At 41.2% G+C, this 19,184-nt stretch overlaps 1 long non-coding RNA gene across 1 annotated transcript in view; it reads left to right on the forward strand.

The window, feature by feature from the left end:
- The first annotated feature begins 1,634 nt into the window (after positions 1-1,634).
- The window catches only part of LOC112551455, an 18,492-nt gene continuing 942 nt past the window's right edge, over positions 1,635-19,184 (forward strand). Inside the window, exons 1-2 of the long non-coding RNA XR_003095768.1 lie at positions 1,635-2,234; positions 18,362-18,483. This is a non-coding gene — a long non-coding RNA (uncharacterized LOC112551455). The remainder of the gene's footprint in view (positions 2,235-18,361; positions 18,484-19,184) is intronic.

Below are 19,184 nucleotides of genomic sequence, written 5' to 3' on the forward strand. Positions count from 1 at the left end.
AGACAGTAAGGACATTGCTCATCCCCAAATCCTTTCCAGGCAAAGGAGAAATGCTTTACACTCATCACCATACTGTGCTTCTCCATTGAGGGTCCTGGGTGGCCTCACCTGAGGTCAAAATGGTTTTCATCAAACATTTTTTACAAAGCAGAAAGCAAAAAGGCAAAGAAGCAATACTATTTACTAAACACAGTGTATATGGAAACATCTTGTAACAGCTCAGTATTGCCTAAAATCTGAGAGATGTAACAGCTGATTATGAATTGTTAGTGATAGGTGGCAGGGCTGCTGGCAATCAGTTTGAATTGCTGTTCAGAGGATAGTTGAGAAAACTGAATGCCTCATTGCCTATCAGGCTAGCTGCCTGTTCCAAATGTCAGTGCCACACTACAGTAAGTATCATAATGCTGTCCACCATAAGAGTTACTTGACATCTTAAATAAGCTTTCCCAAGCACAAACAGTTAATAAGTCAAAATCCCTGTCTCTCTCTTGCATTGACAAGTCACTTATATCTTAAACAGTGCTAATACCACTTACCCACTATCGGGGATGGTGATCAACACTCAGAAAAGTAGCCTTGCATCTGTCAGGCTTCAGTAATGCCAGCCCATTAAGGTGAAGAGTAAACATCAGAACAAAAATATTTAAGCCTTATTTAGTCTCAGTAAAAGCCTGAGTATTCAACCTGATTAACTGCCAAGCCACTGCTTCTGGATTCAGTTTCTGAATAAAGTATCTATAGAAACAAATAAAGTGATATAATCCAGTCCTAAATAATGTGAGATCAAAAATAGACCTTCAAGGCAAATGGAAACTATGCTGTTACAAACAGCAAATCTCCAACTGCATCATGGGATGAGTCTTGTTAGCAATAACAAAGCCCTGTAATGCTCTTTATAAAGCTAAGTGTGAGGGTGATGGGGAAAGATTAAAAAAACAAAACAAAAAACTGCATTTTTATTTCAGGATCTAAAAATTATTTAAGACTAACTTGTCCCTTGTATCAATGGAGGAACTTGGGCTAAAGGTATGAGACGATTTATCCAAAGTTCCCATGGCAACTCACAGGCAAAAAGTCAATAACTGAACATAGGTTATAGTCATTTACTCTAACCACTAAACCACACTGCTTCCTTTATTGATCTGGGGAATTCTTTATTGTTTGTTTCACTCTTTTTGGGCTCTGTTTTTCTACATATCCAATACAGTTCAGGGTTTATTGTCTAGTCAGGACTTTAGGAATGAATGAATGAATGAATATGCTTTTACAGAGAAAGTCAGATGCCCATTATAGATGTACTCTGTGAATGTTAACATACCATATGATAAAATTACTGAATGACTCTGGGGGGGAAAACTGCATATAAATCACTACTCAACAACATCATTGGCTTGGATCTACTTTAGGAGAGACCAAAAGTCATTACCATGTCACAGATGTTTGGCTTCCCAGGTGAAACAAGTCAAGTTATCTCCATCCCATTTCTTATGGGCAGAAATTCTTGAGAAGTATGTACAAAAACCTCATTCCATCAAAATGGTCCCTACATCAGCAAAGATATCAGGGACTGCACCACAGAGACAACGTGACTGGAAATGGCTCTGCTAGCCCAGGGGAGGTAGCTGGGTAGAGGAAAAAGCATATGGAAGCTGGCACTTACCATGTTGTACCAGGGCTACAGGTCACATATTTGACTATCCCAGTTCAACGTCTTTCATTAGCACCCAACAACAGACTACGCATGGCATCTCAGCATCACAGTCATTGTCATGCAAATAAACACAAAATGCTAACTGTTATGGTGTGGTAGGTAGCTAGGTCTGTATGTACTCACTGCTCATTAAGAAAGATTCAGATCCACTTAACTGCCACTTCTTCTAGAGGCAAGTCTGACGTTTTGGAAAAAGTTGGGCCTTGATCCTGTACACACAAACACACATTCCCCTTGCAACGTGGATGTAGTTCTATTGAAGTCAACAGGACTACTCACGGATCTAAAGTTAAGACTATAAAACAATTGCCAGACCTGGACCTCAGAGAGTTGGACAATGATTCAGCAAAGCACTTCAGTCTGTGCTTAAGGCTATCTCTATTTAGCAAAGCATTTAAGTACATGCATAACTGAGTGCTTTGCTGAACTGGGGCCATAATCCCTTCTCATAACCAAGGTCGATGAATAGCATGCCAAACTAAAGCTATTTATTGAGGGAAAGCAGCAACAGAGATCTCAGGTTTGTTAGTCGCTTTTTTGTCTGTTTGTTTTTGTTTGTTTGGGGGTTTTGTGGGGGGAGGTTAAGTGTTGTGTTAAAACACAAAAAGAAAGTCAACAATAAGAGAAATAGCAACCTGACAGTAGAATAAGGACAGAAATAGCTGGGAAAAAAATAATGCAGCTGTTAATCCCAAAATATGATTTAAAGGAAAGATCATAAGATTTTTTTTTACTCTAAGCACCTTGCAAAACAAGCCCAATTTGAGTGTGACCTATAGATATTATTGTAATATAAATGTTAAATAAATTAACAACAGTAACAACAATGGAGTTCTTGCTAAACAAAGAGAATGCTTGTGGGTTCATGTTATGGACATGAGGAATAAAGAAATAGGTGTAGCTAGCATCTGCTACAGACTTGGAAACCACAGAGATGAGATTAATAGATCCCCATTTGATCACGACAGGATTAATAAAATCATGCCAAGATACGACAACCATGGTTGAGTGTGGGGTCCTACATTAGGAAACATGTCGCAATGGAAATAATTCAAGGGGTGGCTTTTGAAATGCATTGGTATTGTTCATATATATGTTATACAAAAAACCGAGTGAAGCAATATGACACAGACTGCATCTTTTGGACCTAGAATTCCAAACAGGCCTTGGTTCCCCATCCCATTGCTTCTAGCACACTGAAAGCTTGCTTACTACATGATATGCATATAGACTACAGATTCCTCAACCCCAGTAGTCTCAGACTATGAGGATTCTTATTTTTTAATGGCTTTATTAGCAAAGAGAGAGAGGAAAAAACCCTATCAAAGGAATACAGAGTGTAATTGATACCCCATTTTTTCCCCTCTCTCAAAATTTGGCACTTCAGCTATACTGGCTCATTTCTACTGTATTAGTCCATGGTGGTAGGGCTAGCGTAAGTCAGTTGAAACCATGTTGGCAAGTCTGTCATCTATCCCTGAATGGATCACGTCTAGATACCATGGTAATTAGACAGCTTTTTATACACTAGAGGTTAATTGCATTAGCAACAGCAGGAAAAGACAAAGGCTAACATTTTCAGAAATGCCCACGTGACCTCCAGTAAAATACAGGCTCCTTATTGCCTAAATAACTCTTGAAAATGGAGCTTTGGCTCCCAAGTCACTTTGGAACTTTTGAAAAATTTGAGACAGTCTAGTACACTGCAAGTCATAAATAGCATGAAGGCAAATCTAGCTTTTCAGTCCACATTAGCCTAAGGCAGGGGCAGACAAAGGGAAATAAATGCCCTTTCACAGTCCAATGCTCTCCTCAATACTGGCAATTGCAGACTCTGCCCATCAGTCCTTCAACCCCATCTTGGAATGAACTCTACTGACATGTTATAAGAAAGCCTTTCTGGATCAAGAGATGCAAAAATCTAGAACTCTTGGTTCCAAAATACTTTCTGTATCAAGTAACTCTACTTGTAAAGATGAGACTCAATGTCCTGCTCTAAGCCCCACCTTGACTAATTACATTCTGTTTAAATTACCAGTAGAAGTTTCACTCGGAAAAACCATTATGCATTGCCACTTCGCATTGTTAAGGTCAGCTCCAAGGCCAGGGGAAATGAACAGGACTCTATGCATGAAAACTAGTGAACTGCAGATCAACTCTTAACATATTAGAGGCCACATCCTACTTCACCTGTTGGACACCTAAGTGAACTACAGGGTACTTACAGAGATTTGGTGAGTTTAGAGGAAAGTTAGATTGTGTTAAAAAATGGCCACCCAATCTAACTTAGTTTGCTCAGGTTCAGACCTTACACTTAGATCCCTAGTCAGGTCTATCTAAGTGTGAACTGTACAGAAGTCCAGGAAGGTTAAATTGGTCTAAAAATGGCTGATCCGATCTAAGTGAACTGTACCTTGGATATAGCCTAACTTAGATAGGATCCAGCGACACCAATATAACTGAACTTCTGTAATGTTCTCAGCACAGCCCCATGGCTGGGAAAGCCTACCCGCTGGCCCCAGCCCCAGGGCTTCCCTTTTTCCTATCCATCCCCCCCCAGGCTATTTTTAGTCCCCTGGCCTCACCCTTAGACAGACAACCACCCCCTCGCGGACAGCCAGACCCCACTGAGCCTGCCAAAACCCCATCCTGCAGCTGCTCCCAGTGCTGGTTTTACTAGCATTCACTGATGCTAGGAGTAAGGAAGTAAATTGTGGGTGTGTAGTTTATCTCGTAAATCACGGGGGGGGCGGGGGGGGGTTTATCTTGGGGTGGGAGAGTCAGGGGGCTAAAAATAGCTACTGATATCAGGGAAGGAAGAGTCCTCCTATCCCCCCAAGCCTCCCTGCAGACCCCGCTAGCCCCTCTGGCCCTCCAATCCTGCAAAACCCTCCTGGACCCCTCCCCCCACCCCAACCCCTTTGTAGACCCTAATCCCAATTTACCTTAGATTGGGTACCCATTTTTAACTTGATCTAACCTCCCCCAGTGTACAATGCCTAACTGCAATCCTGCTCAACCCTCTGAAAAATGTTAAACACATCCACTTTTGCAACATGTCATCATCTTAGCTTTAAGTCTAAGTCACAAAACAGTGAGCAGGAGGAGGGCACACTCACCTTTTGTGTTAATGGTTTTTCAGGGACTTGAGCAGGGTGTAATAGGAACACACGCAGGTACCTGATAAGTGGAATAGGATATGGACTCAAGTGTCTATCCATCATTTCAGTGGGGTGAAGAGAACAATAGCTGGGATTCTCAAAAGGGACAGATGGAGTTAGGTAACAGTTCTGTGACTTAAAAAAAAAAATCCTTCAGAATACCCCCACCTCCAAAAGCAGCATTCTTTCCCTCAAAATAAAAAGGTAAATGTTGTCCTTATTCAAAATGACAAATGTGCATGCCACAACTGTCAATTTTGAATTTACAAATTCTCATATGCAAAAGGGTAGCATTTTACTCAATTCTAAATAACCATTTAATTTACTGCATAACTGAAAAGTTTATAGCCTAAAACTCTCAGCTTTTGGATTTAAAAAAAAATTGGAATTTGCTGTCAGCTGCAAGTTATTTTTTTATGACCCAATGTATTTCCTGCCTTCATCCCATCAATATAAAGCAACTCAGCAGTGTTTACCAGTGTCTAGGTTTTCCCACAGAAATTTTCCAAAGCATGGCTTGCAAACTAACACAAACTCTGAGGCTGTCTACTTCATAATGCTTACTCAGAGTTTTTGATGATATTCTTGGCTCTACACGTTTGTGGCCACCACAGTTATTGACTGAGGTAAACATCTATAAACTAACAACCAAACATGTGAAAGAAGCCTGGTTTCCAAATGGTTGTCCTTCTACAACCAGATCACTACACTTAGACATGAACCCTAACTGTGTTTGGACATTCCTTCTCATTCCCACATCTCTGCAGTTGGCCTTCCCAGAATGCTCTGCACCATAAACTGTCCTAAAAATACTCTGTCCTTTGCATAAAGCTAAAGAAACAGTTGTCCAGATTTCGTACCACATGTACCAATAAATACATGGTTAGGTACTATCAATGTGAGCACATGCACAGAGTCAACATGGCTATGATCTATAAAATTAGATGTTGCTTGTACCCCACTCATCTCCACTTGGAGTAACTACAACATATTAAGTTCACATTACCCATTACCCACCATTCCCAACACACCCTGGCTGTGTCAGCCCTCCATCCCTCCAAGACAGATACATTATGTTCATGAAAGTTATTGCATATGTGCCTTCAAATAAGCTTCTGGAAAGTTGTCATCCCTGTCTGTTCTGACATTAAAAATCCCACAAGCTTTTTCATAAATACAGGGATTTATCCTAGCTTCTTCAGATTAAATTTGTCCTCTCCTGCTTCCTGTGGAGTATATTGGCAACTGCCTTCAATCTGCAGGGCCAGTAGCATTACAGGGGCAGGGGGTATAACCAGGACAGCAGCCCTGGGCACCACCTTTGTGGGGGACCACAAAAATAGCCACTGCTACAGTGGCAAGCTGATTACACCAGAGTCATCAGGTCCGCCATAACCAGTGCTGCTCCATGCATCATGGGTTTCCAGAGCACGGTGCTGCCATGCTATACCTCTGTGTAGGACAGCTGCAACTCCACAGTGCTCTGTGGGTATGCAGTTTGTGAAGCATCTCCATCTCGACCTGCTTTATTGCTCTCCTGTGTGGATAAACTACAGAAGTAGTTTATTCACACACACAGATAGACATAGATAAACTACATCTTTTCTAATTATGTATCATTTTGCTTTCCAGAAATAGTCAGTCAATGTTGTTAGCTGTATTTAATAATCTGCTCTAATAGATCCTGCTTCTTCCGGTGTTAATAGAGATAGAATATGTCACAGAGATTGAAATATAGAGTAAGTCTATGAAACATTTATGTATCTTTATTGATTCTGCACATTCATAGACCAAGCTGGGGTGGGAAATGAAATAAGACATTTCCTTTGACTACATCTCAGATCAACATCACTTCTGCCCCGTAATCACTTACTCATTGAAAAAGCAAGAGATACACAGCATCTGTGCTTCAGGGCAACCCATCACTATCTCTCAGGCTCTGCCGCCCCCCAGCACACACATGCTGTATTCTGTATTTTGTTTCTGATCTTGTAACCTTGTACCCAAGTGAACAGTCCTTCCATGAGCAATCTCACTAACATCAATGGAACTGCTTGCATGAATAAGGATGACTTCTACAAATAGAGGTTTGCAGAACGAGGCCTTTGCTAGCCAGCTTGTTTGTGGTTGACACTTAATACAGTGGTCTCTATTTATCTGACAACTGACTCAGATCAAATAACAGAACACTTTAAAATATTTTTTAAATTTACTCTGGCTAACACTTTAATACAAATTGAGAGACATTACCCTAAGCTACATTGCAAACTATTAATTTAAGCTTTAGATTGTCAACAGTAGGGGGGGGGGTGAAGCAGCATGTTTCTGAAATAAAATGCTCCGTTTTAACCTGTAAAATGCTTGTGGCAGTTAGAGAAAGATCTTTATATATCCTTGTAAACTTTAACAAGGATCTGTTATGAAATGCCACAAGCAACTGGGAGATTGTTGCAACGTTATGACAAAACTTAACTGTCTCCCACTAATAGTTTTGTGATCTATGGCATGGTTAAACACAAGACATAATACCCCCCCGGAATGATGCAATCTAGTGCTTCAGCAGTACCTACCAAATGTCAGGTTCCTATATCCAATTCCAATACCTGTTTTTGCTTAATAAAACTAAATCACGCGACTTTGGTACAGTTCCTCATAGGAATATAAAATACCTTATTAATTCTTCACCAAACAGCTAATAAATTAGTTCAAGTTAATGATGTGCTTTGGCAGTTACATAGCATTGGATATCTTCAAAGGGCAGGGCAAACATTAATTAATCCTCTCTGCAGCTGCATGAGGTAGGCAAGCTTTATTATCCTCATTTTAATGATCACGAAACAGACACACACAAGATGAGATTCTGCAAAGAGCTTGACATTTGTTTAATTCTGCTGGTTGAAGCCAATGAAAAAAAAAAAAAAAAAAAAAGATTTCCAGGGCTTCAGTAGCATTTTCATTGTCCCTTTATACTAGCTCTTTTAAATTGCAGTGTAAAGGGGAGTTAACATACATAAGAATTAATCCTCAGTTGAACTGAATGGAAGTAGAGTTTGACCAATACAGAGTGCTTTTGAAAATCCTGTCACCCTGGCTAAGGGATTGGTCCAAGACCATGTAGCAGGTAGGTGGCAGAGGCAGCATTAGAACTCACAAGTTCCTGCCTGACCTTCTGTCTCAATTTCATTTCAAGAATCTGTCTCAATTTCATTTTCTTCCCCAACCATCCCAAAGCTATCATCGGGGTTCAGCCTACTGCACATGAATTTTTAAATTACTCCACAGGTTTCTTTAAAAATAAACTTGCAGAGGCAAAAACCCATAATACAGGAAGAGCTTAGAAACTTCTGTTTACCTTTTATGCTAACAGTCAATAATGAGTCCTGTATATACTATACTGTTGCAAGCAGAGAAATGGATGAAACTGTAAACAGATTGTAGTCAGGTATAAAGTCAATGAAGTTAACCTACATATTTCAAGGTGAAGGAAGTAACAGATGAAAAAAGGGCCTAAGAAACTGCAAGATAGTGGAAACAGAAAACTGAAGAAGGGAAAGCTGGAAAGATGGGCATAATGTGACTTTTGGGAAAGGTCAATTTCTGTCTAAGTATCTGTTCTGTCTTACCATCAACACAGTAGAGAATAATATATTGGTCACCATATACATGAACCACTGACTTATGTTCATTAAATTTAAAGCGTGACATAAAAGAAACATATACAGCAAGAGGCACAGCAACTTGCATAAGCAAGCTGAGAGGCTTTTCAAGAAGCCACTGAAGTTTGTTTGAAACTTTAAACACATTGCCCCTTCCCCTCCATCAGTGGTTACTTTAACCATGTATGGAAGAGATTTTAAGAGTTCTGAGTCATTAAATTCTACCGAGAATAAAGGAACTTGGCAAATACAAAAGCAAAGCATTTTAAACAGATCCGTAGCAAACTGATTCCCACCCCCACCCTCCGCCCCACACATGCTACTGCAGATGTTATAGACAAGCTGCAATGAATACACATGAACTGATAATTTTGATTTTCTGGAGGACTCCACAAACTTAAATCCCAAAGAATGAATCAAAAAAAATCAATGAAAATACAAAATTATCACACCAAAAATGTGGGCAGCTTTTTGATCTTATTAAAAAGCCATTTAAAGTGGTAGCCTTGTGGCTTATCTGCAGACAAACTTCCTCCCAAATACCTTGCCCCTGCCAAAACTGGTGTTATTTTTGGATGATTTCTTATTTACAAACCCTCAGTGCCTGAGTATGTGGAGCACTGATGTTTTGCCATTTTTAGGAATAGCCAATCACATGAGAAGCTCTGACACAACTTAAAGCTGCACTGCTTTACAGCACATGCTGAGGTGGGGAGAACATTTATGGCAAGTTTCTTCTACCCTATGAAAAGCAAACATTTTCGAATAAATAACACTTGGAGAAAAACTCCTGGACATATAAAATACTGTGTGGGAACTTAAACAAGGACATTACATCACCATTACAAATATGTAGGACTTAACAGGGTCAATTTCCTGTTCTTGGTTATGCTATTAAGTATTTAAACAAGATGTAATATGCAAATATCATCAACAGGCTCATGTATTTTTTCAGCATTCATTTGGTAAATCTGTGGATAACTGTTCTGGATCCCATATGTATAAAGAGACTTGCTGGTGTGAACTGGTTTAAAAACCCTTTCATATACACCCAAATTATCTTGGCAGCAGAAGCACTGCACAATTAATAAGCTTCAATGTGATGTTTTTTCTAAATGATAAAGCTCTGAGACTAGGATTTTCAAATGAGTCTATAGACCAATGCAGCCTACTGGACACACTAGGTGGGAACCCAGGAGACCTAGATTCTGTTCCCAGATTTGTTGCTAACTATTTGAGTGACTTTGGGCAAGTCACTTCACCTTTCTGCGATTTGGTTTCCACACATGTAAAATGGGAATAAGGATACCAAGTTCTTTTGTGCATTATACAGCTTGCTTTCCCGAGTTAATATTTAAAAGCTGGGTGATGGTGATGGGGATTATAATTTTAGATACTCAGCTCACACTGAAAATAACCAATGGGATTTGGGCCTCTCCCTCCTTTAGGTCCTTCGAAAATCCCAGTCTAAATAATAATGACCAAACTATGCAAGAATTTTTCAACTATATTTCACACACAAATATTTCAACACACCAAAATGAACACGAACTATCAGATAGCATTCTTGACTACTCCAGATTCAAGCTTTAGCAAGCTCAAACTGGAGTTACCTCTGATGTGTGAGGCAACGACTTTTTGGAGTGTGACTGGCTCAACTGCCTGGTTGGGAGAGATTTTAGACAAGTTTTCAAGCACAAAGTTACCCTTCCTCAGGTCAGGTACCGTCTTAATGGTCTCCTCTATGTTGTTATGCTGGCTGCAAGGTAGCTCTTGTGATAGTCAAGTCCATTTTTTCTTCTAATGTTGGATGGCCCTCATCAGGCTTTTCTGGTACAAGGTGGTTTTGTTGTATAATAAGAAGATGTGTCTCCATTGGAGGTGCACCGATACATTGGTCCAATATTAGATTGGCACCAATATAAAGAAAATTGACTATATCGGAAATCAAACTTTTTTTTGCCTGGTGTGGCGAATGTGACCAATAAATGCCCTGCGCAGTCACAGCCGCAGCACAGCAAGTTGGCAGTGAGGAGCACAGCCCTGCAGTTTGGAGAGCTGTGTCCACCTGGTAAGTCTGTTGTGGTGGATGGGAAGGGGGGAGGGAGGGGTGTGGGCGGGCAGATCAAGGGCCCCACAGTGAGGGAGGGAGCAGAGCTAGTGCTAGGGCAGGGCCTGAGACAGGCGCTGCCCAGCCGAAGCAGGGCGAGGCACAGGATGGAGCCTCAGCTCATCCAGGGGGCGGTGGGGGGGGGGGGGTGGCTCTTGCCACTGCACCCACCCAAGGAGGGCATGGGGGGGTGCCACTGGATCTGTGCAGAGCGGGGCGGGCTGCTGCTGTGGGCTGAGGCCAGGGCAGCACCAGGCTCTTCCCAGCAGGGACTGAGTTGGAAGTGGGGGTTGGAGGGGGCTATGGCAAATTTTAGGGTGGCTGCATCCCCCCATCTCCCATAGCCCCCTACCAGCTCTGAGCACAACCCAGCCCAGTCCCTGCTGGAAAGAACCCAGCATCACCCCAGCCCCAACCTGCAGCAGCAGCCCACCCCACCCTGTGCAGATTGGGAGGATATGGGGGGTGCGTGCCCCCAGGAGTGCACACAGTGGCAGAAGCCACCCATCCTCTGCCCTCTGGACAAGCCACAGCTCCGCCCTGCACCCCTCCCGCCCGAACTGGGCAGCACCTGCCCTGGCCCCTGCTCCAGCCCCAGCCCCACTCCCTCCCTCACCATGTGGCTCAGCCTTGATCTCCTCCTTCCACACCTCTTCCCTTCCCCCACAGACTTACCAGCTGGACACTGCTCTTCAAGCTGCCAGGCTGTGTATTGGAAATCAGATCAGTATTGGTTGATACGCCTCCTTAAAAATCGACTATCAGTTTCAGCCACAAAAATCTCTATTGGTGCACGCCTAGTCTCCATATTTTGTGCCCAGAAGCTTGTCTAAAATCTCTCCTAACCATGCAGAGATTTAAAAGACATAACACCTCAAAAAAATCCTTGCTTCTTCCATATTTTCTGGACCATCATGGCTACAACATCACTCCGTTCTCCTGATTCCAGTTATACCCATGTATATCCAAACTGTGGCCCTCCTTCACCTTGCAGATCTGATCTGTGTGGGTCCCCGCACCCATTGACAGAGCCCTGTCAATTCTGACAGATTTCAACATCTTGCAGAATTGTGAGCAGTAATTTCTACATAAAGACCAGCACAACTTACAGATTCCCAACTCCACCCACTTTCAAATGTTAGATTTCACAGATTTCATAGACATTAGGGCGGGAAGGGAACTTGCTAGATCATTGGGTCTAGCCCCCTGCCCAAAGTGCAGGAAGTCAGCTGGGGTCAGATCACCCCAGCAAGATCAACATCCAAGCATTTCTTAAAGGAATCCAGAGTAGGTGCTTGCACCACTTCTGGGGGGAGGCTATTCCAGACTCTGGAGACTCAGACAGCAAAGAAGTTTTTCCTTATGTTCAGTCTAAAATGGTCTTCCAGCAGTTTGTGAGCATTAGGCCTTGTCTTCCCTTGGGGTGCTCTAGTGAACAGACGTTCTACAAGTTCCTGATGCACACCCCTTATATACTTACAGGCTGCCACCAAATCACCCCTGAACCTTTGCTTATCCAGGCTGACAAGTCCCATACCTCTCAGCCTCTCCTCATAAGGCCTGTTCTCTTGACATCTAATCATGCACATGGCTTTCCTCTGGACTCTCTCAAGCTTCTCCACATCCTTTTTAAAGTGTGGAGACCAGAACTGGATGCAGCACTCCAGCTGTGGCTTCAGCATTAACAATTACTTTAATTCCTGTCGCTTTTTCCCAGCCCCTTTTCCTGATCTCCAGTATAAGACTGTTGTGTTGAGGCATAATACAGGAGGGGAGCAAGAAAGCAAGCTAAACCTCCATGTTGTTTCATCTAAACATCATGGAAAACAACAGGCTTCTTTTACAGCTTGTACATTTTGTCCAGAAGATGGTCTATCATCAAAAATATGAGGCACTGTTTTTTTATGGTGTGAAGAACACCGACTTTCTATACTCTTTCAAGAGTCACTGACATATCAAGGACAGCATCTTTGTTCAGTTATACATATAGATGTTCTATTTCACTCTACCTCCTTTCTTACTACAGCATCCATCACTTACTAGAATCACATTATGCAGAGCACTTTTGATTCTAATAACGAGTGCTTTTAATAAGTGGCAGCAAAGTAGAGAGAGCAAAGTAAGAAGCCCAGGTGGACACAAGGATCACATGTGCTCATTGCAACATGTGCACTGTATTGCAACCTAGCTGGGCAGGTAATAAGCGTGCATGTGGACATTTTTTTCTAACAGCCATCAAAAAACCCAAACCCTTGTATATACGGTATAAAAGTATGTTTTCAGAATTGGACGTTAATAAGCAGTTGATTCTATTAAGTAATATTCTTATATGTGGTGGAAAATGCCTACAATACAGTGGTTTTGGCATTTGTTTTTTGGGAGGTGTTGAGCTTATTTGCTGATTCTACTAAATAAGATTCTAATACCTGCCGGACATTCTAATCAGGACATAATTTATTTACTCAGACTGATTTATTTCTTTAACCTACATAAACTTTTTTGTGACATCAGATTTGATTGTCAGGGAAATTATCCTATATCAGACAGGAAAGATCAGGAGTGAATGAGAACTAAAAATGCAAAGAATTTTTAACAGTGAAGTGCAAAGATGAAGTCAATATAGAGGCTGGCATGTGTCTCAGTGTCTGTCAAGGTGCTGAGAGGAAAACAGAATAGAAAAACAGGTTTCTGGGTCTTGCTTAGGTTTCATGAAAGTCCACAAAGTTCATTGGGTTTTTTTTGTTGTGTCACGAAATATTCCTAGGAACCCTGAATGCATACATTCTTGGAAGTCAGATGCCAACCACGTCAGGGTTGTATGGGATTTGTTGTGTTGTAGGACAACCCTGAATTATGCATTCCAGGCTCAGGCTCTAGGGAGTTTTTAGTGAATCCAGATAGAGCCAGTTGATTTTAATGGAGCCTAAAAATAATTTATAAAAAGTTAAGTTAAAACTTTGTTTGTGTGCTAAATGTTACTCTAGCCTGTTCAGTGGTGATCAATCAACACAAATCTGTACTTACCACACTAGAGGCAAAGTTCAACTTTTTTCTACCATGGCTGTTTAGCTTTAAAAAAAACCTAAGATCCCAATTTTGTGTAGCAGTAAATAGAAGAAAGTTTGTCTTCTTAATGATCTATGCTTTCTAAACAGAAATTTCAGCAAAATTATCCAAGTAAAATTTGATACTCTGAACAATAATTACAACCCCTAAACAACAACATAACTACCTCCATATATTGCAGTAGCTCCTTTTGGCTCAAATCAAGTTCATGTGTCATTGTGCTTAATGCTGTATAATAAACAGCCAGAAACAGTTCCTCCCCTGAAACAATTTACAATCTAAATAGACAAAACAGACATAAGAAGCATTATTGCCTCCATTTTATAGATCCAGAATGATTAAGTTACTTGGCTTAAGCGTCACAGAATCTCTGTGGCAGAGCTGAAAACTTAATACCGATATCCTAAGCACTAGTCCAGCAAGTTAGCTGCAAGACTGCTCTTCACTGTCACAGACTAAGCTGGCCTTTTGAGGAAGGTGTGCTCCATTCCACCTATGCCTAGTTTTCTGGCTCTCAGGTGATGATCTTCAGATGCCGTTGGACAGGTGACAGCAGCACAGAAGCGATGTTTCGTATTAGATGAAACCTACTCACTCACTTATGAAGGTACTGAAAGGGATTGTGGAGGGCTATGCTATACAGGAATATACTATCAAGTTCTCTCTAACAGGCTGGCCAGGAGTAGAAAATGACCAGAAACTGTTGAGGGGAGAGGAGCAGGAGCTAGAAAAGACTCAAAGGAAGTCTGCCAAGAGAGGCCCAGAGTCTGAAGAGGAGCTAGTGAATATCTTCTGCCCAGTAGATCCCTGCAGAAAGGATGAAATGAGCAGTTGGATATACAGTGGTGAATGGAGGGTCCTTCAGGTGGACAAAAAGCTACAAGGAGCCCCGAGCTGAAAACGGAAGGGTCAACAGGACCCTGCATTGTCAAGCTCTCTGCTTATTCTGTTGAGAGCTGAGGCAGAGTGGCAGACATTACCATTCCACTTTCTCCCAAATCATTTAGATTTTGTTGCTCACCCAGATGATCTTGCTGATCTCCCAAACTCACACTAACTTCATTATCTCATGTCACTGGTTGGAAAACAAGGAAACAAGGCAAGAATTCAGTGTATTCTCAGACACAAGCTGAACAAAGCTCTCATGAGTGAGACTGCTCTGCACTTAGAGCCAGCAAGCTCCATGACTATTTATTTTCAAAGATAAGTAGCAGAGCTCTAGCTTTCCATGGTTGAGAAATACCTATAATGCCTATTAAGCAAAGGTATTCATGTTTCCATTAAGTATTTAAAAAAAACCAAGTCATTCATGAAATATCTGGAATTGCATCTTTAGCTATAGTCCAGATCCACCTGAACAGAAAAACTTGCCATTTTTCCAGCTACTCAGCCCTGGGCCAGCTTAATTTAGGCCTTGCTATCACTACACAAAACAGCCCATGATTCACTCAATTAAAAAACTTAATCAAGTTAAAGCAGTCAGTTGTTTTTACAGAAGCCAGCAATCTTGATCACTTAGAGTAGCCTGACCTGCATAATGCATGGCTGCCTCTGCCTCAGGAACTATTCCAGCAGCTGGTAATTGCAGGTGTGAAGGGGCACTGGTGCTATACCCCTTTTTCTCACATTCCTGGGAAAGGGGCAGTTTCATTCTGGCCATATGAATTCTCTGCCACCCCAAGATGACAGAAAATGTCATCTGGCTAGGTTCACCACGTTACCAGCTTGTTTATGTTGCCAGAGCAACATAAAGATCTGCATCAACATATCAGAGAGAAGAATCTAGCCATAATCCTCTTTTTAAATATTTAACTTCTCTATGAATGATAGGCCCAAGTCACCAACTCTGGGTTTCATCATCAATAACACAAGGTACAACTATGAAGTCCTGGACCGGATCTAAAGTCCAGGGATATCTGAAGGCAGAGTCTCGTTTCAGCCTTTATTTTCTGTCAATCTAACACAATCATTTTTTACATTTTTTTAAAAATCATTGACTTTTAAAGGCAACAAGCTGAACTCATCTGGTCTCCCCAACTGCACAAATATTTCTCAAAGCCTAATGCTGTTATCTATAAAAGGTATAAATAGCAAGGTTTCAGACCAGAAGCTTGCATGCCCTTCTGCTGCCAATGATTAACTTGCACTTGAATGTTCAAACAGAGGGCACCTCTTGCATTTTTGATTTGGGGAGGTTCATTAACAAGAGAGCTGCCATTCCATTCTGAGAACAGAATCAATCAGGAATGTGGTTCTAACTAAAGGAAGGTATTTCAGCAGACCATAGAAAAAAAAGTAAGGGGAAAAAAAACAAAAAAAGGGAAAAAAAATAGAAACCCTGCTACATGAATCCTCCAGCAAAATGTAACTGTAGCAATTCTGGCTGCTTCACAGTATTCTAGAGGGAATTCTGCTATTTGCTGAGTTTAGTGAATGTAATCTGGTGTTGAAGCAAAACCAGCAAAAAAAAACAACCCCAAACCTCTCTCTCTCTCTCTCACCACTTTCACCATTTTCTTGGTTCTCTAATATTATTAAGTGCACAAAGGAATAAGACATTTTCTGGGTACTGAGAAGCTGGGTAAAAATCCACAAAGCCGTTACTCCCAGTGTGAATAAGATGGACTGATTAGATGATAAGTAATCAATACATCCAAGATAAAAATCAATTTAGCACTCAGAGAGGAAGCGAGAGAAAGGAGAGCCAAATAATTAAGTTTGGGATTAGAGTTTGTAATGCTGAATAAAACCACATTCACTTTTTACAACCTAAAGGAATCGTCATGCTCCATTCTATATTTTGCATAATAACACAACTCTGCATTTACATAGACACCTTCATATAAGAATCACAAAGCATTTTATAAAGATGGATAAGGACTAAAGACAGTTGTTTCCTTTTCTGCACACTTAACAGGAAACCTGAAATGCAGTAATTCAAATACAGTTCACTGCCAAACCTCTAACAGTTCTTTAAGCTGGAAAAAATTGTTAAAGGCAGTGGAGGATTAAAGCTTCCGAGGTTTTGAATACTTACTTCACATAGTCAAAGTCATCTTAGACTGAAATCCAGGGAAAATAAAAAAGAGCTTGTATCAAGGAACTTAACCAGTCAAGAACATGATGTAGCCTTTCCTCTAAACTTGCCAGCTATAGGCATTTACTCATTTAACACGGGCAAAGAGCATGACACACCAGCAAAAACTTTGATGGAGGGGTGCCAGAGGGAAGCCCTTCCCCAAAGGCTTTTGGTTCAGCCCACTCATTAAAATACAGAATAAAAACAGCTGCTGTAGGAAGGAAAAGGACAGCCAGGCATTTTCTTTTTAAATTCCTTGGATGTAAAATGGTTTTGTTGTGGAATCCCAGTACGCAGAAAAATTCATAAGATAGTTTTAAAACCTCTTCTCCGAAGCCTGTATCTTCCTCTGCATTGGGCTTTAGAAACTTTGTCTAACTTACTTGGCCTAACTTACTTGGTCTCGGAAACTTGGTCTGTGAAACTTATTTCAGAAATGAGTTTGCCTGGACTGCAAATGTGTCTCATTTTTAAATGCACTGATCTACTGTACGGAAAATCTAATCCTAAAACAGAGCCCCACTTCCACACATCCTAAGTCAGTTCCTTCAAAAGTGTTACAAGTGTGTCTGCTTTGGCATAAAATATGCTTTCTAGGATAAAATATGCTTCCATATTGCCACTCATTCAGCAAATCGCAAGCATGTTAAAAATGTTAATTAATGCCTATTAGTATTTCTAACTGAGAGAGTATTTTTCTTCTGTAGACCTTAACACTGTAGGGCCACAAAAGCCCTTACTGGGAAGCTGTTGGTATTATGAGCGTTTAATTACCTATTAAGGTTAAGCCCCAAAATGTCAAAAATTGACCTGGATCCAAACTGGGCAACCAGAATTAGAAGCCAGTGCTGGGGTCAGTGCTGAGAATACACAAGAGTGGTCCAGTCCCTTCAATACCCATATACATACATGATTTTACCCATTGCCTTTGATAGACTACTTGTATGAGCAAAGTTATTCATAAGCATGACCATTTTGAGTATCCAACTCCAGTAGTCTTGATTTCTAGTTATTTTTCACTATCTCATACATTATCTTCCTTCCTTGCCTATAATTATTATACAAGCTAATGCACTCCAATATTGAAATGTTGCTGATTATAATAAAATTATATACATATAGCCAAATGGCATTTCATAGTCTAAGGCATGTAGATAATGGCTGGTTAATTACTGTTCCCCTGGCAACAACTAGCTATTAGTGCTGCAAAAACATTTTTTTTTAATAAAAGACATTTTAAAAATCCATTTAAAGTAGCCAAGTATTCAACAATGCTACAAAATCCAAAGGCAAAGCTGCCCACACTCCCTACAGGGTCAACAGTTGATATTAATTATTATTTAGAAATGGAATACTTAAAGCAAAATAAGCAAATCTACTCTATTCACAGTGGGTCTGAGAAAAGCAGCTGCCAATCCCCCACCAATTTTGAACTGGCTGGTTTAATTGTTGGCCCATTGTGTATGCTTAATGTTTCCTGCAGGTCTCAAAAAGCATGCAAAATATTTTAGTTCAGGGCCTTTGCATAAAAGTATTTAGATGGGGAAGTAACAGGAAATAAATGTCTCCCTTAAGGACTCCAGCTAGTGAAGACAGGACTCGGCCTTGATGACAGCAACTTCTGCCTTCTGTATTTCATGGGGGAGTAGGGCTAAACAGTCAATGTTTGCCCCAGACATTTTGGAAAATGGATGTTGGTTAGTTTTTGGTTATTACTCCTTCCCAAGTAGAGATCTGTCCAGACTGAAAGGAATGCTTCAATATAGGGATCGCCTTCTTGTGCGTTCATGCTCTTTCACATCAAAAAGAAAAGTCAATACCACATTTGCCTGCCAGCCCCTTTGAGAGGAAAAGAGCCTGACAAAGCAGCATCTTGGGTTCCTACATTACAAGTGGCTTTAGGCTGCCAGAAGTGAGAGACCCTGTGCCTTATGTACCACAACCATGCTCACTAAAGGCAGGGGGGCTGCAACCCCATTGGCTTAGGAGGTGATGTTGGTGGCAGGAGATTTTTGCCAAGGGGGTTTACAGCTTGATGGAAAACAGTCCTTCAGAGATCTCTTCAACACCATCAGTGCTAGCACTAATGCTGGCAAGGCCCCACTCGCTAGACACATGCCCTTCTTCCCACCCTGCAGTTTATCCATGGAAAAGGGGGGCATGATGCAAGAAAAAGGGCCTCACTTCTCCCTTCTGCACCCCACCCCCGCCTAGAATCACAGGGTCCCCACCCTATGCAGCAAGGCAGAAAGACCAGGGCAGCCCCTAGTTTCTGCCCCACTGTTCACTGGTCTGTCCCTTCTGTCACTCCACTGCTTCCTTCTCCTTCCAGCTTCCCAAATACCTATAATAGGAAGAGCTGCAAAAGTAAAACCCACCTTTGAATGCTGTTTTCTGT

The sequence above is a fragment of the Alligator sinensis genome, unplaced genomic scaffold (assembly GCF_000455745.1).
Source record: "Alligator sinensis unplaced genomic scaffold, ASM45574v1 scaffold109_1, whole genome shotgun sequence".
Classification (NCBI taxonomy): Eukaryota; Metazoa; Chordata; order Crocodylia; family Alligatoridae; genus Alligator; species Alligator sinensis.